At 40.8% G+C, this 25,952-nt stretch overlaps 1 protein-coding gene across 2 annotated transcripts in view; it reads right to left on the bottom strand.

The window, feature by feature from the left end:
- The window catches only part of LOC129681382 (interferon-inducible protein AIM2-like), a 43,042-nt gene extending 20,368 nt beyond the window's left edge, over nucleotides 1-22,674 (bottom strand). For both annotated transcript variants that reach the window (XM_055613303.1, XM_055613304.1), the window contains exon 1: nucleotides 22,593-22,674. The gene's annotated coding sequence lies outside the window, so the exon portion shown is untranslated. The remainder of the gene's footprint in view (nucleotides 1-22,592) is intronic.
- Nucleotides 22,675-25,952: the final 3,278 nt, after the last annotated feature.

Below are 25,952 nucleotides of genomic sequence, written 5' to 3'. Positions count from 1 at the left end.
GTGTGTGTGTGTGTGTGTGTGTGTGTGTGTGTGTGTGTGTGTGTGTGACATGAGATCTTTGTCTCTGGTACTTGATTTCTGTATCTTCCTAGGAATTGGCCAAGATGTTTTTATCAATAAAGTGACATAACTGAGCACCACAAATATGAACATACTAGGATTCCCATAAGCCAATCAAGCCTATCATTTATTGACTCCTAATGTCAAGGGCTTCAGCCTGATTCTCTAATTAGGTTCTAAGACATGTACTTCTGCAGATTGGTAGACAACAACTCCAATGTTGATGGAGTCGTGATGTCCAGATACCCATTGCCTCTTTTCTCTGTGTTGATAGCTAAAACACGTACATACATACATGCATATCCACTTCTCATATTTTATTTATTTTGTGTCATCATCTTTACTTTGTTTTTTATTCGAAGATGACATTTAAAAAACCTGATTGGTAGCTGTCACACACATAATACACAGAACATGATACATGATTACCATAGTCTGGGTGACTTTTTCTGGCTTGGGAGATCACTGTTCCTGAGCCTCTAACTTCAATGATTACAATCATTGTTTCAAGTTATTAATGACTCCTAACAATTCCACAAAGTAATGTCATATCCATTTTGAAAATGGGTAAATAGAGGCCTAGTTTTCTTTTGGGCATGACCTAAGGTCATATGAGTAATACATTGTAGAAAAAAAATCCTAAACTTGAGCCAGAAGAAACCACAGCCCAAACTCTCACACCTTAACACATCACCCCACACTGCTTCATGGTAGCAGAGTGAGTGAAATCAGCAATAACCAAGGACGAAAACTGGAGCACGGAGGTGAAAAGCAGCTGTCTTACTAAGACTCCTCCAAGCTAGCTTAGTTTTACAACCTCCCAGGCTTCCCTGCTCAGTCTCTGCCTGGCATTTCCTGAGTTCTTCATCCTTTCCATAGTTTATTTTCTTCTGTAGACATCACAAAACAAAGACCAGCTACTCTCTTGAAGTTATATACCAGTCCACACAAAAATGGCCCTCCAGGATATGTCTTCCTGAAACCATGAAGCCCATGATCAAAAAGGCAGGCAAAGAATTTGCTACCATGAACTTACTCTTCTAGGACTTCTGCAAACCACTTTCCATTCACCCCTGCCCTACTTACTCTACCTATTTGTGGTTCAGTAACTGTCCACTTCATTGTAACTGCACTGCAAATTGTCACCAGCCAGATCCTCCAATCCTATAACCCATCCCCCAGCTAAGAGTACATGCTGCTGACAGCTGAGTTATGTACCAGAATCATCTTCTGCAGAGGGAGCCACCTTGCCCATGGTCACGTCACTGCCTGTGGTCAGCTAGGATACAATTGTTAGCTTATGGAAAGGCTGCCCCAGCTAGGGACAGCTGGAAAAATTCCAAGCCTGAGGGGACCTGCAGAATGGCTTCTGCAGCTGCCATTATGAAGGCAAGTGAGTTCAGCTTCTCCCTCTGTCCAATGGAGTTTCCCGTTCTCGTTTACAAATGCTCCTGTGACTCCCACAGGCAAACCTCAGCAACTGTGTCTTGGAAAGTCAACCTAATATGATACTTGACTCCTAACTTCAGTCATATCTACAAATACTGTCACTTTAACTAAAGTGTACGACTGTAGTGTAGAGACATACTAAAAGGCACATGGATATAATGTCTAGTAACATATAAAGAGGTAAATAAAGTATAAATTCAAATCTATGAACCATTCCTTCCTGTGTGCAATTTAAAGTGCTTGTTCATATGTCATAGCTTTGCAGTTTTAATGGTTTAGTGAATATTGGCTCTTGGATATCCTGCCTTTCATATTTGTACTTCCTTGCTTTTAGCGTCTACATTACGAGGTTTAGATACTTTCTAAGCTTTACCTCCCATCTACAACCTGAAAATTTGTACTGTCTTTGTATATGCTCCTGTGTATGTGTTGGTGTGCACGCATGTGGTTTGTGAGTACATATAATGGTGTGTATGTGCACACGTGTGTGAAAGTGTGTCCGCATGAATGTGTTTGTGAATGTACTGGCTGTACGTGCGTGTGCACGTTGGTATATGAAGGGGTCTGTGTCAATGTGTGCGCATGTATGTGTATAGTTGTATCTGTGTGGCGTGTGCATGTACACCTGTAGACATGGATTCTGTGTGTATGTGCACATGTATATCTGTGTGCATGTATGTGCATTTATTTGTAGGTGTTTGCATGTTCTGTACTTATAGGTATATGTTGTGCATGTTTATGCGTGAGTGTATTAGTAAGTGTGGGGGTGTGTGTGTGGTGTATGTATTTATGTGTACAGGTGAGTTCCTGTAGAATCTCAAATAGAGAGCTGGACCACTCCCTCCCCTGCCCCAGGCCTTCAAACCCCCACCTGTGCCCATACCAGGGGAGGTTACATAGTTGCATACAGGTTGAACTTCCCCTTTCCTTACAAGGTCATGTCCAGCAAGCACCTGGAATTCCTCTTCATACAAATAAAGTCCCTACCCACTCCCCAAAGGTTTAAATAGCCTTTGTTCCCCACCACCACCCAATTAAACAAGCTGCTCGGTGAAGCCTACCTCCCAAGAGTCTGTTCTCACTGTGGGAAGTCCCCATGACCCCAGCCATTCCTGCCTTGCTTTCTCTCAGGCCTCAGGTCTGATCACACTGTCAAGGGAGGGGGAGTACAGTGGGAACAGCACCTCTTGACAGATGTCTGTGTTGGCTTTCTTCCTCAATCTCTCCCCAGTCTTGTGTTTTGGGACAGAATTGTTCATTTATCCTGGAACTCACTGTTTTGGCTTAGGTAGCTGGCCAACCAGCAGGAGAAATCCAATCTACCTAGGTCTGCTTCTCAAGCACCTGGGAGAAAGGTGGGTTCTGGAGTTCTAATCTAATTTCACAGTAAACAGTTTACCCACTGAGACATTTCTCCAGCCGTTGCATATCATCTAGATCATATACTGCTGGTGGCACACAGAGATGTAATATGTTTGAAATGTAAGAGAAATTATCTATTCATTTTGAAAATATACATATTCCAACATAATGTTCCCATCCCTGGTAGAAGCTTTCAACCACCCTGATTGGTAGAACCCAGGGAGGGGACGGGAAAGACAGGAGAGAGGGAGAAGATGCGGGACAGTGATGGCAATGGGAGGGAGAAAGAGAAAGGGGAGATAACATCTGCAGAGAGCACTATATGATACCTAGGAAAATGAACGACAAACAACATGAATAAGACTGACAATATCTGTAAATGAGTAATTATACATAGTATACATATGTGTATGTATGTATACATATGACCTCATTTTGAAAGTATAAAATTTATACAATACAGACTGATAACCACAGTACTCAGTAGGCATTTCAGGAAGGCAGAAAGTGGACGAGAGTGGGTGACAATATGGGGCTGTAGGAGCCCTGACACTATTCTGTTCTACAACTGTGTGGTGGGTCCATGTTTACTTGCTGTACTCCCGAATTCTTACACCGTCAATAAGTGCCTATCACTATTATATGTATTTCTGTGCAGTAGTCAAGTATTTTAAGAAACAATATTCTCAGTGTGGGAATTGTTTTAAAATTACTGGTAACTTAACAGCTAAACACCACCCCTCCCTTTTAGCTATTTATGAAAGTTTACATTTTCAAATCAAATTTCCAAAGTTAAGGATTGTTTTTAACTGTCTGCTTTGTACCTATAATTTATTTTCAGTAGATTATTCTGGTTGCTTATGTTAGCAAAAAAAGAGAAGTATAGATTCTCAAAAAACATACAATTTTTCTTGTGTTTTACCATTTATTTTATTAAGCTCATTTGTTCTTACCTTTGTTCTTGTTACAAAAACACTTTAAAGGATTGCTTCAAAAATCAGAAAATTTAGACAAACAAAAGTAGGATTAAAAAAAAAAAAAAACACTCACAGTCCCACTGTTGAGAGTGTGAATCTCTTGCCAAGTGATTTTCATTGCTCTGTATGAATTAATATAATTATGGCTATTTTGGTACAAATGTCCTACAACTTACCATGATTCATTTAGTTAATCTCAATTCAAAGGGAACAAAAAACTTTCAGGTCTGCCCCCTGTTTTCCTCTGCATCCTAAAGAATTTGTAGACTATTGCCAAGGTAGGAAATATATGGAACCTGGATGGAAAATGCTTTTCAAGGGTCAACCCCAATCAACTTGTTTGGTTCCTTGAGCCAACACCACACTCTGAATTCTGCTATGGAGTAGGTGGTATCTTACATCTGCCATTTGGGGCCCCATGGCCTCTATTCATGACTGAGTTCCTCTTGTTCATTCAGTTTCACAGCTGGACATTTTATAATACATTCTATTCCAACCTGCACATTAATTAATTAATTCATCTGTTTTCTTTGCAGCCTATACTGAAAAGTACCTTCTTCACCCTGTAGCTATACCATCAAGGCAGACAGTCTGTGTGACCTGAAATCTTTAAGACCTCATGTTTGCTTTGCAGTTGAAAAAAAAATTAAACCTACCATTAAAAATAGCTTCATGATTTTTAGGCAATTTGTAATGGCAAGAGACATTTCAAAATGTAATCACCTAATTAAAAATATTCTACTTTGTATATTATTACGAACTCCCTAAAGATGCAAGACCATGGAAAAGAAAATCATATAACCTTTAATTTAGTACTTTAGGCAGTAGTTGTCCTGTCATGGTTATTATGCTGATGAGAAAAGGGACCAAGCTGAGAAGAAACTGTATAGTACAGAATAGTGTCTGGGTCTCATATATTAAGTCACAATAAACTTTGAAACATCTCTTCACACATTTATGAATACTGTCAAGTGTCCCAGTCAAGTGTGGGTCCAGACGCTGGGAAGACTTCTACCAAGAGAAAGGGTGCTGTTTTCTATAACAGCATGAGTTTTGCCTAGATCCTCATGCATGACTGATGTTATCCATCCTTGATGCTACCAAATGCTAAAAGGATCCTTCTTGAATCAGCTGTCCAAGCCCTCCTATCTGTGATTCAGAGGAAGCAATGGTATGGTTGGAAGGGGAGGGGTGTGTGTGTGTGTGTGTGTGTGTGTGTGTGTGTGTGAGTGTTCAAGTCTACTTCTTACATTTACTGGCCTCAATGACCCTTATCTATAAAATAAATACATAAAGACTATTTAGCAGAAATATTTTAAAGAGAAACAGGATGTCAGAATATCACTCCCAGCACAATGACAAGCACATATCATTGTTGGATGCCAGGGCAATGTATGCCAGAGGAAAAATAATCTATGATTTAAATGAAATGCTTTTCATTTCTACCTTGATGTTTTTGTGGACTTTGGTGCTACTTTTCCACAGTCTTGTTTTCCAGCTGTAAGACACATTTTAAAATTGCTTCTTAGCAAGATTGCTTCTCTAAACATGTCCTAACTCCTCTGGCCCACTAACACTTCCACAGCATATGATCATACATAGAACTGCCAACAGCACTCTCAGACCGGCACAGCAGAAGCAACCAGTGACCAGTGAGAGCCAGAGCTGGCAGGACTGAAGCTTGCTAGTGTTGTGTGGCTGTGCCTGGCGCTGCAAATGTATGATCCCGAGTGTTTCTAGCCGCAAGGAAAGGGTTGTTTCCATGGGTTCAGTATAAAGAAGCTACTCAGAAATTCAATAGACCTTCTGCAACAAAATAAAAGCAACAAAAGAGCCAAAACTAAAAACTAAATAATAAAATAATAGCCACACAGGAAACAAATAAACAAACAAAACAGACCCCAAACCAATACTGCCTTCATCCTTAAATCTCCTGTATGCTGCTATCTCAGTGAGTTCCTAGACAGTGGGTCTCTCTGGGTGAAACAACTCCAAAGCTCAGAGAAACAGAAGCCCCACTGGGCTTCTCTTTAAGCTTACAAGAAAAAAAAAAAAAAAAAAGCTTTGAAGTACAGGAAACATAAGGTCAAATTTTTCTGCCAAGCTCAGGCAAACCACTACATGAAGTAGTTTGCATAGTCTCTGAGACCTGCTATCCTTCAGTGGCCATTTGCCATTGTTATGCTGCCAGGCAGCACCCAGCCCCACTTGGAAGAAAATGCTTTATATTTTGCCAGTTCCTTGCCCATACATCTTGTATGGGATTGTTTCTAAACAAATGAGTGAGATAGAGGGTTCTAATTTCATAGCTACTTCATTGTGCTCTATATTCATCCCAGTCTCTTCTTCTTCCAGGCAACAGCTCAAAGCATCATCTTCAGGATGAACTCCCCACACACAGACCCACAGTCTCACAGCAAACCACAGTAGAGTTAGAAGGGGCATGAAAAGATGCTGTGAGACAAAGAGCACAAAACAATGCAAGTGAGAATGGACTTTGAAATCAGAGAGGCAGGGATTCAAAGTTCATCTCTGCACTTAGCAGAGTTAGCAGGATAAATATGCCAGCTCACTTGTCCTGCCTCTAAGTCCATAACTGTCAGGCAGAGCGTTATCAGTACTGATCTCCTAGGGATAGTGGGTAAATCATATACTTTAACACGTGTGGAACACTTAGATATGTTTTGCTAGTTGGCACAAACTAGAGTTGTGAGCTCACATCACAAACGTGATGACTTGATTTTCAAACTCAATAACTGTAGAGACGAGGAGTCCAAGATATGTGGCCAGCAGCATGCACAGTATCTGAGGGACAGAGGATCTGAAACTTTGTAATTAGTGAATGGAGTGGTGGCTGCTGACAGAACATTGACATTGAGGCTTCCTGGGCGAGAGGGAACAACCCGTGAGCTGGGACACATTGGATCCAGGTCACGTGTGGATGGGAGTCTGAAAGTGGGGGAATATTCAATCCTCCTGAACCTCCCCTTGTCCCAAGCACAGGCCTCCCTGCTCTGTAGAGGAAGCAGTGCTTGCCCCAAGCATGAGCTTCCATGCTCTGTGACTGAGATAGCAGAGGCAGTTGCCCCTAACAGGAGCCTCAGGGCTCGGTGATTGAGACTGCAGGGGTGGCTGCCCTAAGTACAGGTCTCTCTTCCTGGCAGACAAACAGCGGACACCATTGAGCTGATGGATCTCCTACACTTTCATTTGCCTCTGCAGACCCAAATCTGAGAGTAGAGATCAGGGGGAACCCCTGTGCTTTCCACATAGGCCCACAAGCAAGTGAGGGCACTTTCAAGTGAGTGCATGCTAAGCCCCAGATCCAGAGTCCCTCTACTCTAGCAGCCAGGCATCAGATCCTTCCCACCAACACCCCTACTGTGGGCAACATAAGGGACCCTTGGGACAGCATTCTCAACATTGAAGCCACAGTTCTGTGGGTCTCCCAGTGGAGTCCAGGCAAACAATTCCTGGAGTCAAGATGGTGCAACCCAGACAGAACTGAATACCAGGAAGACAGACCTGTGGGCCACTGAGGCATTCTGGGCACCTGCACATGCACATTGTACCTACAGACGGCGACAGCACCCCTACCTGCACTGACACTCCACCTTCCAGGCCTCTACACGCTCTAGCACCCTGTCCTTCAAGGCACACTTCCATGAACACCCCTGTGCTTGCACATATGTGCCTGCGACCTTCCTCTCTTAGCTACAGTTGAAACACCAACATCCGCTCTTGAACTGGTGGACCTCTCTCATCTTCCTGAAGAATGTTCCAGACTCCAGAAATAAACAGACCCAGGCTGAAGTACAGACTCCAGGAACAAACAGTGAAGGTTACAGATAAGCAGATGGCTAGAGGTCGGTGTAAGAACACATACAACAAAATTCAGGACATCATGGCTTCACAGGTAACCCCCCAAAAATCAAGGGATATTTACTTCAACAGAAACACAGGAAAATGATCTCAAATCTATACTTATTCAGTTATTAGAGGCAAATAAAGAGGAAATATACAAAGCTCAGGCAAATACAGCCAAACAAATAGAGGCACAAGTAGAGGCATATAGAGAGGAAACAAACAAAAAATTAGAGGATATCATGGAAAGACAGGAATCCACATTAAAACAGATGAAGGAAATGGTGCAAGACATGAAAACAGATTAGAATCAATAAAAAAAAAAAAACAAACAGGGAAAAAACCCTGGAGCTGGAGAACTTAGAGAAAATATCAAAAACCACAATGGTAGACATCACCAATAGAATACAGGAGATGGAAGACAGAATCTCAGGCGCTGAAGATACAATTGCAGAAATTGATTCATCTCTCAAAGAAAAAATAAAACAGGAACAGTTCCAAACACAAAACATCCAAGAAATCAATGATGCCATGAAAAGATGAACTCTAAGAATAATAGGAATAGATGAAAAAGAAGATTCCAGGCTACACGGTCCAGAAAATATTTTCAGGAAAATCATAGAAGAGAAATTTCCCAACTTAAAGAAAGAGATGTCCATAAATATACAAGAGACCTACAGAACACCAAATAGACTAGACCAGAAAAGAAACTCCTTACATCACATAATAGTCAAAACACTAAATCTATAGAAACAAAGAAAAAAATATTAAAAGCAGCAAGGGGAAAAGGCCAAGTAACATATAAAGGTAGACTTATCAGAATCACAACAGACTTCTCAGCAGAAAACTATGAAAGCCAGAAGGGCCTGGGCAGGTGGCATGCAGACTCTTAAGAGACCACAGATGCCAACCCAGACTACTATACCCTGTAAAGCTTACAAACAACATAGATGGAGAAAACAAAATATTCCATGACAAAACTAAACTTAAACAATACCTGCAAAGCAACCCAGCCCTATAGAAGATATTAGAAGGAAAGCTCTCATCCAACAAAATCAATTGAACCTAAGAAAACACAGAATATAGATAACTTCCCAACAAAAAAAAAGTAGAAGAAAGCAAGCATAGAAACACGGTAACACCACCAACTCCACAAAAAAGGAACTAACATTCATTGGTCATTATTATCTATCAATATCAATGGACTCAACTCTCCAATAAAAAGACACAGACTGAGAATGGTTGTGGAAACAGGATCCAACATTCTGCTTCAACCAAGAAATACACCTATGCAACAAAGATAAGCACTATCTCAGAGTAAAGGATAGAAAAAAGGTTTTTCAAGCAAACAGGCCCAGAAAACAAGTTGGGGTAGCTATTCTAATATCTAATAAAATAGACTTTCAACCAAAATTAATCAAAAAAGATAAGGAAGGGCACTTCATTCTCATCAAAGGAAATCCACCAGGAAGACATCACAATCCTGAATATCTACGCCCCAAACACAAGGGCACTTGCATTTGTAAATGAAACATTAAAGCTTAAATCACACATCGTTCCCAACACCTTAATAGTGGGAGACTTCAACACCCCACTCTCACCGAGGGACAGATCATCTATACAGAAACTAACTAGGGAAGTAATGACACTTACTGAGGTCCTAAATCAAATGGACCTAGTAGATGTCTACAGAACTTTTCACCCAAATTCAAAAGAGTATATATTCTTCTCAGCACCTTATGGAACCTTCTCAAAAACTGACCATATAGTCAGGCACAAGGCAAGCCTCAACAGATACAAGAAGATTGAAATAATCCCTTGTATACTATCAGACCACCATGGCCTAAAACTAGACCTCAACAACAACAGAAATAACAAAAAGCCTACATACACATGGAAACTAAACAACTCTTAACTCACTGACAGCTTGATCAGGGAAGAAATAAAAAAGGAAATTACAGACTTCCTGAAATTCAATGAAAGTGAAGCCACAACTTCCTCAAACTTATGGGACACAATAAAAGCAATGTTGAGAGAAAAGTTCATTGCACTAAGTGCCTTCATAAAGAAGTTTGAGATATCTCATACTAGCAACTTAACAGCACACCTAAAAACCCTAGAAAAAAAAAAAAGAAGCAGACACACCCAAGAGGAGTAGACAGCTGGAAATAATCAAACTCAGAAATCAATGAATTAGAAACAAAGAAAACAATTCATAGAATCAATGATACCAAGAGCTGGTTCTTTGAGAAAATCAACAAGATAGACAAGCCCTTAGCCAAACTAACTAAAAGGCTGAGAGAAACTATTGAAATTAGAAACAAAAGGAGGAACATAACAACAGACACTGAGGAAATCCAAACAATCATTATGTCTTACTACAAAAGCCTATATGACACAAAATTTGAAATCTAAATTAAATGGACAATTTTCTTGATAGATTCCATTTACCAAAATTAAATCAAGAACAGGTAAATAGATTAAATAGTCCTATATCCCCCCAAAAAATAGAAGCAGTCATCAAAAATCTCCCTTCTAAAAAAAAAGCCCAAGGCCAGATGGTTTCAGTGCAGAATTCTACCAGACCTTCAAAGAAGAGCTAACTCCAATTTTCTTCAATCTAGTCCACAAAATAGAAACAGAAGGAACATTATCAATGAAGCCAGTCACCTTCTTTCTATGAAGCCAGTCACCTTCATACCTAAACCACACAAAGACCCAACAAAAAAGTGAAATTCAGACCTATCTCTCTTATGAACATTGACACAAAAATACTCAATAAAATACCTGCAAACCGAATCCAAGGACACATAAAAGATATCTTGACCAAACAGGCTTCATCCCAGGTATGAAGGAGTGGTTCAAAATATGGAAATCCATCAATATAATCCACCATATAAACAAACTGAAGAAGAAAAATGACGTGATCATCTCCTTAGATGCATTTGACAGAATCCAACACCCATTCGTGTTTAAAGTCTGGTGAGATCAGGGACACAAGGCACAAATGTAAACATGGTTAAGGCAATATACAGCAAGCCTATAGCTAACATCAAACTAAACAGAGAAAAACTTAAATAAATCCCACTGAAATCAGGGACAAGGCAAGGCTGCCCACTCTCTCCATATCTCTTCAACATAGTACTTGCAGTCCTAGCTAGAGCAATAAGACAACTAAAGGAGATCAAGGGGATACAAATCAGAAAGGAAAAAGTCAAAGTAATCACTATTTGCAGATGATATGATAGTATAACTGAGTGATCCCAAAAATTCTACCAGAGAACTCCTTCAGCTGATAAACACCCTCAGCAAAGTAGCTGGATAAAAAATTAATTAAAAAAAAATGAGGAGCCCTCCTGTATATGAAAGACAAAACGGCCAAGAAAGAAACTAGAGAAACTACACCCTTCACAATAGCCAAAAATACATAAAGTAACTTGGTGTGACTCTAAACAAGGAAGTGAAAGACCAGTTTGAAAAAAAAACTTCAAGTAGAAGAAAGAAATTGAAGAAGATATCAGAAAATGGAAGGATTTGCCATGCTACTGGATCAGTAGAATTAGCAATGACCATCCTGCCAAAAGCAATCTACAGATTCAATACAATTCCCATCAATATACCAAGACAATTCTTTATAGACCTTGAAAGAACAATTCTCAATTTTATATGGAAAAAAAAAACAAAACAACAACCCAGAATTCCTAAAACAATCCTGTACAACAACAGATCTTCTGGCGGCATCTCCATTCCTGAACTCAAGCTGCATTATAGAGCAATAATAATAATAAAACTGCATGGTATTGGCAAAGAAACAGAATGGTGAATCAATGGAATTGAAGAGAAGACCTAGAAATAAACCCACACACCTACAGAACTTGATTTTTGACAAAGAAGCCAAAACCATACAATGGAAAAAAGATAGTACCTTCAACAAATGGTGCTGGTCTTCATGTAGAAAAATGCAAATAGATCCATATTTATCATCCTATACAAAACTAAAGCCCAACTGGATTAAAGACCTCAACATAAAAGCACACACTAAATCTGTTAAAAGAAAAAGTGGGGAAGAGCCTTGAACTCATTGGCAAAGGACACAACTTCCTGAACAGAACACCAACAGCACAGGCTCTAAGATCATCAATCAATAAATGGGACCTCATGAAACTGGAAAGCTTCTGTAAAGCAAAGGACAGTGTCATTAGAACAAACTGACAGCCTACAGACTGGGAAAGGATCTTCACCAACCCTATGTCTGACAGAGGACTAATATCAAGAATATATAAAGAACTCATGAAGTTAAGCAATAAATCACATAATCCAATTTTTAAAAAATGGGGTACAGAGCTAAACAGAGAGTTCTCAATAAAAGAATATAGAATGGCAGAAAAACACTTAAAAAATGTTCAACGACCATTCATGGAGATAACCTAGAACCCCTGCACAGAGGTAGCCCATGGCAGCTCAGTCTCGAAATGGATTCTCTAGTAAGGGGAACAGGATTTTGTCTCTGATATGAACTCAGTGGCTGGCTCTTTGATCACCTCCCCTGAGGGGGACTAGCCTTACCAGGACACAGAAGAAGACTATGAAAGACAGTCCTGATGAGACCTGATAGGCTTGGTTCAGAGGGAAGGAGAAGAGGTCCTCCACTATTAGTGGACTGGGGAAGGAGCATGGGAGGAGATGAGGGACGGAGGGAGGGCAGGATTGGCAGGGGATGATAGTGGGGTTATACCTGGGATACAAAGTGAATAAATTGTAATAAATTAAAAAATTATATTAAAAAATGCTCCATGTCCTTAGTCATCACGGAAATGCAAATCAAAATGACTCTGAGATTTCACCTCACCAGAATGGCTAAGATCAAAACTGAAGTGAGAACACATGCTGAAGAGGGTATGGAGAAAGATGAACCCTCCTCCATTGGTGGTGGGAATGTAAACTTGTATAACCATTTTGGAAATCAATCTGGTGCTTTCTCAGAAATTTAGGAATAGCACTATCTCAAAATCCAGCTATACCACTTCTAGGCATATATCCAAAAGATGCTCAAGTATACAACAAGGACATTTGTAGCAGCTTCATTTGTAATGGCCAGAATCTGGAAACAACCCAGACATTCCTCAACAGATGAATGGATACAAAGATTGCGGTACATTTACACAATGGAATACTATTCAGCAATTAAAAACAAGGAGATCATGACATTTGCAGGCAAATGGTGGTAACTAGAAAAGATCATCATGAGTGAGGTATCCCAGAAGCAGAAAGACACACATGATATATACTCACTTATAAGTGGATATTAGACATATAATATAGGATAAACATACTAAAATCTGTACACTAAGCAAGAAGGAGGACCCTGGGCAAGATGATCAATCCTCATTCAGAAAGGCAAACGGGACAGACATCGGAAGAGGGAGAAAACAGGGAACAATAGAACAGCCTATCACAGAGGGCCTCTGAAAGACCCTACCCAGCAGGGTATCAAAGCAGATGCTCAGATTCATAGCCAAACTTCGGGCAGAGTGCAGGGAATCTTATAAAAGCAGGGGGAGATGAAAGACCTGGAGGGGACAGGAGCTCCACAAGGAGATCAACAAAACCAAAAAATCTGGGCCCAGAGTTCTTTTTTGAGACTGATACTCTAACCAAGGACCATGCATGGAGATTACCTAGAACTCCTGCACAGATATAGCCCATGGCAGCTCCAAGTGGGTTCCCTAGTAAAGGAAATAGGGGCTATCTCTGAAATGAACTGAGTGGCTGGCTTTTTGATCACCTTCCCCTGGGGGTGGGGGAGCAGCCTTATCAGGCCACAGAGGAAGACAATGCACACAGTCCTGATGAGACCTGATAGGATAGGATCAGATGGAAGTGAAAGAGGACCTCCCCTATAAGTGGACTTGTAAAGAGGCATGGGAGGAGATGAGGAAGGGAGGGTAGGATTTGGAGGGGTTTAGGGAGGAGGCTACAGATAAAATACAAAGTGAATAAATTGTAATGAATAAAAATTAAAATAAAATAAAACAGAAAAAATTTAAAATTTTTGAAAAAAAAAAGAATTGTAGAGACTGAGACACAGTCTCAGACACAGGGAAATTGCTCAGACATGAGAAAACTAAAGAGATACACAGTCAATAGTGAAGTATGTTTTATCCCAGAGGGAGGCTTCTTCATTTTTCTCACTTTTTAGATATTCCATTTATGAATATGTACAGTTTTTTTTTTTAAATCTCTATGGTATCACTGAGAGCTGAAGTAGAATGTTTCTAACACATTCAGCTGCCTTAAGTGGATGAGCTATTGCTAGCTCACATTTAAGACCTTTCCTACCCAATAACAATCATTTAATCTCTTAAACTCATCAGCACAGATATACAAATCCTTACAAACAGAATTTCCTTGCATGCAATCTTTATCTCATCAAAAAAATATTAAGAGACACACAACTTGCAAATCTATGCAGACCTTTTAAATTCTTTTTATTTTACATCCCTGCTGCAGTTTCCCTGCCTCCTCTCCTTCCAGTCCCTCCCTCCAACCTCCTCTTTTCCCACCAGCCCCAACTCCTCCTCCATGTCTCTTCAGGAAAGGGCTAGTGTCCATGGATATCAACTAGCCACAGCAGAGCAAGTTACAGTAAGAGCAGACACCTTTTTTTTTAATTTTTTATTAATTACACTTTATTCATTTTGTATCCCCCCATAAGCCCCTCCCTCCTCCCCTCCCGATCCCACCCTCCCTCCCCTTTCTGCATGCATGCCACTCCCCAAGTCCACTGATAGGGGAGGTTCTCCTCTTCTTTCTGATCTTAGTCTATCAGTTCTCATCAAAAGTGGCTGCATTGTCCTCTACTGTGGCCTGGTAAGGCTGCTCCCCCCTCAGGGGGAAGTGATCAACGAGTAGGCCAATCAGATTATGTCAGAGGCAGTCCCTCTTCCCATTACTATGTAACCCACTTGGACACTGAACTGCCATGGGCTACACCTGTGCAGGGGTTCCAGGTCATCTCCACGAATAGTCCTTGGTTGGAGTATGAGTCTCTGGGAAGTTCCCTGTGTTCAAATTATCTTGTTCTGTTGCTCTGCTTGTGGAGTTCCCGTCCCCTCCAGCTCTTACTATTTCCCACTTCTTACATAAAATTCCATTCACTCTGCCCATCAGTTGGCCATCAGGCTCAGCATCTGCTTTGACAGTCTATACTGCAGAAGTTTTCAGAGGCCCTCTGTGGCAGGTTTCAAGGTTGTTTCCTGTTTTCTTCTGGCTTTCAGAGCAGGCGCCTTCTCTTCTTTAAGGCCAGACAAGGAAACCCAGTAGGGGGAGGTGTTCCAAAGGCAGGCAGCAGAGTCAGAGACAGCCCCTGCTCTCACTATTAGCAGTATCACAAGAAGATCAAGCTACACACCTGTAACATATGTACAGAGGGCCTGCGTCAGTCCCCTGCAGGCTCCCTGATTGGCGGCTCAGCCCCTGAAAGCCCCTATGGCCTCAGGTTAATTGATTCTGTGGGTTTCCTTGTGATGTCCTCTACCACTCTAGTTCCTAAATTCTTTCCTTCCCCTCTTCCTTAGGATTCGAGCTTCACCTAATGTTTGGCTAAGGGTCTCTACATGCAGACCTTTTAAGTCACATACCAGGAACAGTGCTGTTCTGGGAAAAATATCAGTGATTAAAAAGTATACTTGTATATGCCCTCCCCAGGTCAGTTCCCACCACCTAACACATCTTAAATATAAAATTTATTAGAGTAAAAATAAAAATTCCCCTGGTCACACCAGCTACATTTCAAATCTGTGTAATGGTCATATGTACTTAGGTGCTTAGGTACTGTATCTGGACAGCGCACAGAAGAAAAACCAACTTAATAAAGTAGATACAGAGAAGGTGGTGTTTGTGTTAGGTAGCATCCTACTGTTATAACAAACTGCCAGATGTAACCAGGCTACACAGAAGAAATTGTATTTGTCCTCGCAGTTTTGGATGTTTCAGTTCATGACAAACTGGCCCTACTGCTTTGAGATGGTGCTGTCACAGTGGTCTCCACAGTGGAGACATGACAAAAGCAGTCGTTTACTTCATGTTGGTAGAAAGTGAAAGAGGGACAGACAGAGGAATCATGTGTTCAATATCCGCTTTAGGGAAACGCCCTCAATGATCTTACTCCCATGTGGCCCAGCTCTTAAAGGCTCTACCACCAGCAAGAGAGTGAAGCCTCCGACACATGGGACTTTTTGGAGCACTTACCCAAACCACAGAGGAGTGAAGATGCTGTGATGGAAGAACACAGAATGCTAGGGAGAAAACCTCTAGCCTGGACCCAGAGATGTAAACCTTAATGATAACACGGACATTGTCCTACAATCAGACACTGTGGTCTCTAAATACAGTTACAGAATTCTAAAACCTGATCCCGAATGACCCTAAAAACATGGCAACATCCTGTCCTTTAGAAGGATGAGATAAGAAACAGAGCAGGACTTTAAGGACACAGACAAAACTAGAATTAGGTGTAAGTTCTGCTTATACCATCATTCTTCATGGAGACTATTCAACCATGACCTTTGTCTACCGTCAACCAGTACTCTACTTCTCCTTCACCTGGCTACATAAATTCCTTTATTGCCAGTTGGGTGAGAAGGCAGACCTGAGTACAACTCTTGTCACCTTATCGTTACAATTCCAATATTTTTTTTAAAACAGTGTCATAACAGCCTCTATGTGTATCAGGCAGTGAGGCCTGACTCGCTGTCAGTAGTCTAAGCTGAGACTTGGTTATTAAATTAACATCTGAGTACTTATCAAATACCACCCACCATGTGCAAGATAAAACAACTGTGATATAAACAAAGATTTTTCTTTATAAAGCTTCAGCAGAGGCACACGACGAGCAAGTTTATTCTCAAGCTGACTTCACTTACAATGAGTGGTATGGAGGGAACAAACAGGTGACAGGGACAGGCTGCCTTAGCTTGCTCAAACTCCAGACCCACTGGAGTTTGGAGAGTTGCAGATATACAATGACATGCTCTGCAGAGCTCAGTGGCTTTTTCTGCACATTTTCAGTCACTCTGGGGAACGTTTTCCAAGAGAAAGATCATGGCGGTTTTGATAGTTAAATCTAAGAATAAGAGGCATAGCAGATGGGTGGTAATGTCCTCAACTGTATATCCAACAGTAGTAGAAAAAGCAAAGAAGGAAGATTAGGCTACAACTCACTGATAATGTATAATTCAAAAACTTTAGGGCAGTGAGAGGCGGGTGAAGAATGAAAAGTAAGTAATGGGGTCTTATGTTATGAAAGCAGAAGGGAGACTATTTGTGAGACAATGTTGGAGCCAGAACAAGGGTCAACGGGGAGAGCATCACAGGAGAGGGTGATATGAAATGTTTCAGTGAAGCCCAGTGTTTTGTATACTAACACGAAAGTAAATTAGGAAAAATAAAAAGGAAGTAACAACTGCAGATGTAGATGAGGCCAAAGGAGACAGACATAAAGACACGTAGGCGTCAGAATTAAAAGGAGACTGACAGGCATGAAGGCTGTCAGTCAGAAAATAGCAGGTTCCAGTTTTATTGTTCTGAGAAAACAGGTTTCTAGGAATGGTCATAGGACCGGGTGGCTAAAATGTTGGAACTGTGAAAGGTAGGGTGGTGACTGCATCTGTGACGTGAGGCCAGGGTGGCCCCTGCAATGCAATCTCAGGACTCACTCCACAGGTTACCACAGGTCTGCATTGCTCGTTTCCTCCTGAGCATTACCAGACCTACCTTACCAATTCTGTGTCTGGTCCTAGAAACAGCCTTCAAGTTACCTAGCAACTGAACCCCAGGAAGTGTGTGCCGCAGTAAGAAAACTACCAAGCAGAAAGTACCCTTGAGCTTCCTCACAATAAATGTCAAAGATACCCACTCAGCACTGAGCCTCACGCATGTAAAGCTCCAGCTGAACAAAACCGTTTTGAACTCCTTCCACCTTTCTTCATAACACTCTCTCCTCTGGGACTCCACTGTTGTTCCCTCTTCAAACTTTTCATTTTTAAAATCAACCTGGCGCCCTAAAGAGATCTTTGTTTTGTTTTGTTTGACTCACAGAATAATATTTTATTCACCCTTCTTTTCCTGATATTGATCATAATCCTAATGTACACAACACACTTGATGTCTGCAGGAAAAAATAGAAAAGGGTGGGGCAGAGGGAGAGGAGAAAAGAGGAAATATATGGAACCAGAGAGGGAGGTGAAACAGCCAAAAGTGTCACTATGTAAAAGGGAAAAAGCTGGGATAAAAAACAAAACAAAACAAAACAAAAAAAAAAATTGAATATAAAACCACCTGAACTTGTGTTCACATTTTTCATAGGCCTAGAAAGTCTAGTCTGTTGGAAGGCTCCTCACAACAGAGAATCTGGATACAGGTAATCTTTTCTACATGAGCCACCTGTAGAAGGAAACCTAAGGAGGAAGGAAACCTGAAGGACGGTTCAACAGGTAAAGTGCTTGCCATGGAAAGGTAGAAGAAAAGACCTGACTCCAAAATAACAAATAAAAGAAACGCCTGTGGTGGATGCCTGTAATCCCAGCACACAGGGAGGCAGAGTCGGGTGGATCTCTGTGCGTTTGAGGCCAGCCTGGTCTACAAAATGAGTTCAGGACACCCAAGTCTACACAGACAAACCCTGTCTTGAAAAACCAAAAAATAAAAGAAAGAAAGAGAGAGAGAGAGAGGAAAGAAAGAAAGAGAAAGAAAAAGAAAAGAAAGAAATTTAAATACTTTGAAATGGAATCATGGCTTGTGTAGAAGGTGCTGAGACTGAAGACAAGGTGTGTTCAAGGCTCTATGCCTGGCTGGCCCCATGCCATGAGTGTCCCACCTTGTTCCCCCAAATCTCAGAGCCCTCATAGGGAAAATGCTAACTGCATCTGCTTCAGGAGCTCAAGTGAGATAACTGAAGCGAAGATCTTTTCCAATCCAGAGGGCACCACACCCTGGTGTGATGACTGTCGTTGGATTTATCTCCTCTTAGCTCTGCCAGCCTGAAGACTACGTGGCCACCACTGGGTATCTCATCTGTATACAGAGCAAGGACTAGGGCTTGCCTTGTGCACAGAGAACTTGGATGAGTTCATACAGACTCAAGATTTTCACAGTTTTCTTTGCTCCTTCCCTCGCCCGCTAGGTCAGTCGGTATATGTTCACTGTAATAATCCTGCAAGAGTTCATCTCTCAGAGTATAACAGAAAGAACCGATCCTGGGATCGAGGTCACTTTGCACTCAGCAACCTCCTCCCTCCACTCACTAAGGTAGGACACAGAGCATGGGCAGAGGGAAGATGTCCGTTACTTTTAGCTCCAGACAAGGCATGCATACAGAAATAAAATGACCAAAATAATCTTCATCTCTATTTTTAAGTTAGCATTCAACTCTGAGCAGAGTGCAAGAGAGGAAAAGCTCACAACTGATTCCTTTCTTTACATTGCCTGGCAGGTTTTGCCTACATTCTCATTTTTCCTTCAGTAGCCTCCCCAAAGGGGAAATCCAACCATTAAGACAGCCTAAGTGTTTCTTTTTCTCTCTCTCTCTTCAATTTGTGCATTGTTTCTCTTTTCCCAAATCACCCACACTGACAAAAAAGGAAGGGAGAGGATTTCAAAATAACTTCACAAGCTAGTTTGGAACCTCATTAATCCCAGAGGTCTGGTATAAAATCTGTTCTAACTACTATTTTCCCAGAGGATTGCTAATATATAGCTCTCTACTTCCTCTCATCTTGACTGCTCTGTGATTTGTTTTTCTTTTCTTTTGCAGAATATGATATTATTATTATTACAGTGCTGATACTATGGGATGAAAGTCCGACAATCTGGAAAGCTCATGAGAAGAGGGTGGACAGAGATTATTCTGGGACTGGGCAGTTGAGGCAGGGCCGCAGAGATCAGAGTGCATCTCTCCTGCAACTGAAGCAATATGTGAATTACATGGGGGCTAGGGAGATGGTTTAGTCAGTACACTACCTGAAATGCGAGTCTGAGGACACGAGTTTCAGTCCCCGGTGTTCTTGTAAAAAGCTGGGCGTGGGTGACACACACGCCGATTTCAAACCCAGAAAGGCAGATCTGGGTAGATCCCTGGGGGTCTCTGGCCAAGCAACCCAACCAAATCATCGAGCTCCGGGTTCAGAACAGACCCTACCTCAAAAAATAAGACAGAGAGCAACCAAGGAAGATGCCCAACCTTGACCTCTGGCACGCACACACACACACACACACACACACACACGCACACGCACACGCACACACACGCACACACACATGCACACACGCACACACGCACACCGGGAATCAATCAATCAATTAATAAACAAACCTGAAACAGACTTGAATTCCAGAGTGCCCCGCCTACAACACCTAGATTCGGTTCTCAAACATTTTGAAGTGTGCAGCTGAGGGGACTGAATTTTATTCTGCATTTAATTTTAATTAAAAACATAAACCAAATCAGTGTCTAGAAAATCAGTATGATTAAAATTACCTGAATTTATAAACCTACATTTTCAACTGTAAAATTTGTGAATTTTAAATGTATATAAATTTAAATATGGATGAAAATTTATCAGCAGAATTTGTGTACTTTGAAAACAAAGTATATATCAGAGTTTTAAGGACTTAGTACACATTTTGGAGGTTTTGACTTTAATCAGACATATTGGGTTGCTGTTATTTGTTTTCTAGTTTCGGTTTTTAATGTAGCTAATTTAAATGTATGTGTTTATTTACATTATATTTCTATTGGGCAGCACTTCCCTGGTACAGAGACTACATAGGTTAGAATTCCTTTTTTTTTTTTTTTCACTTTCTAGCTCTAAAATGGGATCAAAGATGTTTTCTAGTTCTTTGATGAAGAACTCCCTGATAGCCCCTACAGCATAGGCTCTATATGAGATATGACTGAGTTACAGAAGCACACAATTCATGAGGCATCACTGACACCTGGTATGCTCAACATGTGCTATTATTATAGTGTGAAGTTTTTATTCATTATGCTATGGGGAGAGCAAGAAACTGGAAGAGACTTTGAAATGTCAGAGGGAATTTTTCTCTTCCTTCGGAATGTCTTATTACAAACATCCTTTCCATTAGACTCTGGACAGCAGATGCCTAAAGGCTTTGTTCTCCTGGTGAGCAGCTATGTATTAGGTCGGCGCTTGCTGTTGCTTGAACACCTTCTTACAAATATCGAAAAGCCGCAGCTAACGGATGGGTGTCCAGACTTAATTTAGAAAAACACCCTAGTATCTGATAGGGCTGATTCACCATCAGTGAAATAAAGAGAGTAAGAGATGGGACTGAGAAGGTTTCATAAGAAGCAGGGCAGAGAGAGCTCTACAAACCATAGAGCACCCTGCCTGTACTGACGTGCTCTGCCCTGGAAACCACTGCTGTAGGATGGGCCTACCTTCCCCCCGTACCCCGTCTTCCCCCTCCCTAAGACATAATATGCAGTTACTTCGTAGGAGTGTCCCCAAGGACCCTTACTTTGTTCTACATTCCCTGTAAACTTGTCTGTGATTAAACAGCCAACCCCTATGCTGTAAAAACTTCTAAGAGCACTTTAAAAACAAAAATGCAAAAGCTCTGCACTTAAGGGACAAACTAGTACATCAACAGTAGTTGTTCACACGTGGGCTCATTTTGTCTAGTCAGGCATCTCGCAAGTCTTAAAAGAAATGAGTCACCAACCAGGCACCATTCCCACAACACATGTTATGCAATAAGAATGTGGCCTAGGGCGTGTGGTGTGACTGTAGCAGTCAGACTGTCAGTTTGAGTTTAAACAATATGAATTACGGAGATAACAGAAAAGACTTAGTTGTATCTTGGACCCAGATTCAGGGAAGGTACACACTATCGTCTATATACTAAATGGCTAACTTTAAAACAGATAATTGTATGCAAGTTTACTTCATTGAAAGAGTAAATGTGATCTTACATGATCACACCAAAAAACTACATCAAAAAGTGTTATTTTAGGATAACGATAAAAGACTTGTCCCCACAAAATCTGTGATATGGGACTTGTGAAACCAGGACTAACATAATATACATCATTCTGCATACAGAACGATCTTAAACATGTTTTTTAAAAAGAACAAAACAAACACGCAAAGGAAAAATCATATAGAGCGACATAAGATGGTCACACAAAACTCAAATACTTCAACTCACAGGACACACAGAAATTAGACTCACAGATTAAACTGGATTAAAATCCACTGTGGTTCCTATGGTGTTTTTTTTTTTTGTTTGTTTGTTTGTTTTTTTAAGGCACACTGAGGGCATTAAAATGCTAACTAGCTGAAAAACAAAGAATGAGAACATATCTATCAGTCAGATACAAGGCACAAAAACCTCCATTGGAACAGCTATGTTAATGTAGACAGAGAAGACTGTAAGACAAATAATTTCAATAAGGACAGAGGTGCTATACAATGATTAAATGTTAAAGTCACCAAGGCAATATAACAATTCCAAACAGTAGGCACCTCACTCAATAAAGTCAACAGCTGCAAACAAAGGTTGACATTCTCCATGAACAAATAAGAAACATACGGTGAGAGTCAGAAATTACAAAATACTTCCTTCAATAACTAAACTTTCAAATAGCAAAAAAAAAAAAAAAAAAGGCAAAAGGTCGAAAAATTAACAACATAATTAACAACTGCAGTCTGATATTTATATATTTATATTTTCAGTGAGTCTACCAAGCTTATCACTGAATTTCAAAGCATAGTTACTGTATTAGTTTCTTTTCTGTCGCGATAAAAATGTCACAACCAAATACAATTTAGGGAAGGAATGGGTTTTGGTTTTGCTTACGGTTTCACAAGGGCGGAGTTGCTGACGACAAGGAAGGCACAGCAGCCAGCAAGGAAGGCGTAGGTAGCGAGTGGGCAGGAAGATGGCGGATTCCCAGATTTGCTCCTACAGAAAACGGAAGGACAAGGGACACAGCCTATCACTTCTCACGGCCCACCCCCCAGGGACACACTTCCTCCAGTAGGATTTCTCCACGTAAGTTCCAGCTCATGAAAGTATTGGAACCTTCTCGAACCACCAGCTGGTGGATTGTCAGCCACATCAGTTCTCATAGAAATAATCTTTCCCCTAAATTCTAGGAATTTAACTATGGGAAGAGAAAAGTGAGATCCAGTTTTAAGTGGACTGAAATTAATTTTCTAATACCTAATGAATTAAAGGAAACAGAGATTGAAAAGCATCTGTAATGGAAAAAAAAAAAAAAACGCCTAGCTACTTGAACATCTGAGATTATGGAACTATATTATCGGCTTGGCATTTCTTAAAATGGTAAGCTTGCTTATAATAAATAGAGTTTTGGGCTCTGACGCTTCAAGCTAATGTTACATCATAAGTATTTTGGCACGCCATTGTCCTTATCTTTTATCTAGGAATAGCTCTCCAGCTCCTATGTTTCTTTCTCCTTCAGCTAGAAATCAAAGCCCTGTTCTAAATATAAATTCATGTCAATAAGACACCTACAGACAAGCACACCCAGAAAATCAGAGTTCCTTTTAGGCTCAGTCTGGGTCAACCTTCTGAACAATATATTCTAATTCCTGCCACAGCCAAATGCATTTTCTTTTGTTAGGGTCTCAGTTGTGGTGAAATAAAGGATAACTTTTATTCCTCAGTCAACTGAAGGTTTAGAAACAGGCTTCCTGCAGCCTTATTCTTTTCTGGAATATTGTCAATACTAATTCTGCTTCCTAACCCCAGAAACCCACAACTCCAGTTTCCTCTCAATTTGCTGATTAGCAAAACGGTCCTAAAGCTTTTTCTAGAAAACTTCTGACAAACCTTACCTCACTGGATTCTCTTTCCACATCATCCTCAATTCGGAGACTAGTACCTGTCCTGATAGTTCAAAACATCCACCTCACAAAGATTTTTCTCTATAAGCGGTAGAACACGCAAATCAGGTCTTGAGAGACGAAAAGTGAAAAGTGCTCAGCTGTCTCCTTTCACTTAGAAACTTGGGTAGCCCTGGCTGTGTAGCTGGGTCCTGAGCCCTGCTGCTGGGTGCACAATAATTGCATTTTAAGTTCCGCCCAAGCAAATAGTGTTTTCAGTTTCCTTTCCCCCACCCCCACCACACTCACATCCCCCACAGCTGTGAGGCCTCCGCCAGTGGTATTTTAGATACAAGAAACTTCATGTAAGTCAGAACCTCTTCTGTTTCCGGTATTGCCAGGCAGGTCACAGCCTAAGGGGACAAAAATAGCCCAGTACACACTGCCTGTCCTCATACTCGTGGTTGCTTTTCTGTGATTTCAAGATCCACACAAGAAAAGGCTGGGTGCTGCACAATCTCATGTCTTGATAGAGAGATTGCACTCACGTCAACTTTTTATCACTGGACCCTGCCTTAGCGACTGTAATGCACATTGCATTTGTAAATTGGCGCACTGTTTGCTCACTAAGAGGCTGGCTCTGGAAGTAGGGTTGTCCTCCACCCACTTCAGATGTAGCATGTTCATCTCAAAGTATCCTCCAAGGCTTGGTATCTGGGGATGTCTACTCTCCCATCTCTGCAAAAAGGGGAACAAAACAGCCCAAGAATAAAAACATTATGTTCTTAAAAACAACCAGGTCAAGTATTGCCAACAGATTTTAAGCCATGACATATAAGGTCCTGCAGTATGAAAAAGAAGCCAGATGTTCAGCCATGTGGAGAAAGCTAAGTGCCTTAACTTCCTGGGTTCATTTCTGCCGGGTGTCGTAAGCATCCGTTTTGATAATGTTTTCTCTAACTGGTGCTATTTTTAATTTTATTTGGAAATGTTACCCAAGTTCTTCTCTGCCCAGGACTCTCTCTATTAGAAACTTCAAAGGACTGCCCAGAAGTGGCTTCCACAGCCTAACTCTACTTAGTGCCTTAAGCTCCCATTTGATGATGCTTTTCCCCCTCACTATTGTTAATATTTATATAAAAATGATGCCATGCACACAACCGATCTTATATGAAAGAGGTTTTATGGGGGGGGGGGAAGGGAAGCAGAAGAGAGTTAGGGCCTGATTGAGCCATGAGGGACAGAGAGAAAATCAGAGAGAGAGAGACAGACAGAGATGGGGGAGGGGTGTCCCAACAGAGAAAGGGGAGAGCGCAAGAGAGAAGAGTGAAGTAAGAGACAAGGGTCCTTTTATCCCAGGCCCCTGGCAGCAGCAACCAATGATAACATCCTGGATAAACAACCTAGGAGTGAACTAACAACTATCATTTTGTTTTGTTTTTATTTTACTTTGGCTTGCTAAATAATAAACTGACTCAATCAAAACTGAGAATTTTTTATCCCAGCTCATTCTCTGGACCATACAATTGTCTTATGTTATTGCTAGTTGTATTGTTTTCATTATTTTACTTTATTATTAGTTGTTTGTGGTAACCTCTTACTATACCAAGTTTATAATTTAAACTTTACCTCGTTGGTTGTAGTAATAGGACAAAATATTATTCTTTGTTGTGTGTGATTTCAAACATCTGCTGAGGATTTTGGAATGCATAATAAATGCAATTATATAAGGACTTCTACAACCCACCCCCTGCCTGCTATATGCCCCTGGGAAAGCCCAGTAGTGGTGAGCTATATTCTTCCCCCTACATCCAAACATACACACACACACACACACACACACACACACACACACACACACACACACTAACAGCACCAACATCAAACTTACAGAAATAAAGAAAAATTGGTCATGAATATTTCTCAATGTTAGTGGACTCAGTTCCCAATAAAAAGATTATAGGCTAACAGAAGAGAAGTGTAAATGAGATCGATCATCTGCTGCATACAAGAAATACAACTCAGCAACAAAGATAGATATTACTTCAGACTAAAGGGCCAGAAAAAAATTTTCCAAGTACATAGGCCCAAGAAGCAAGCTAAAGTAGCTAATATCTACTAAAATCAATTGTCAACCACATTAATCAAAAGAGAGGGGAAAAAGTCTTCATACCCATCAAAGAAAAAATCCACCAAGATGACATCCAATTCTGAACATCTATACCCCAAATACAAGCGTACCCACTTTTGTAAAAAGAAACATTACGAAAGCTTAAACCATACATTGAACCCCACACATTAATACTAAGAGACTTCAAAACCCCTCTCTCAACAATAGACAGTCATTAAGATAGAAATTAAACAAAGA

The sequence above is a fragment of the Psammomys obesus genome, unplaced genomic scaffold, assembly GCF_907164565.1.
Source record: "Psammomys obesus unplaced genomic scaffold, mPsaObe1.curated_primary_1811, whole genome shotgun sequence".
Classification (NCBI taxonomy): Eukaryota; Metazoa; Chordata; class Mammalia; order Rodentia; family Muridae; genus Psammomys; species Psammomys obesus.
The sequence above is the reverse complement of the archived record's forward strand: the minus strand, read 5'-3'. Positions and strand labels throughout refer to the sequence as shown.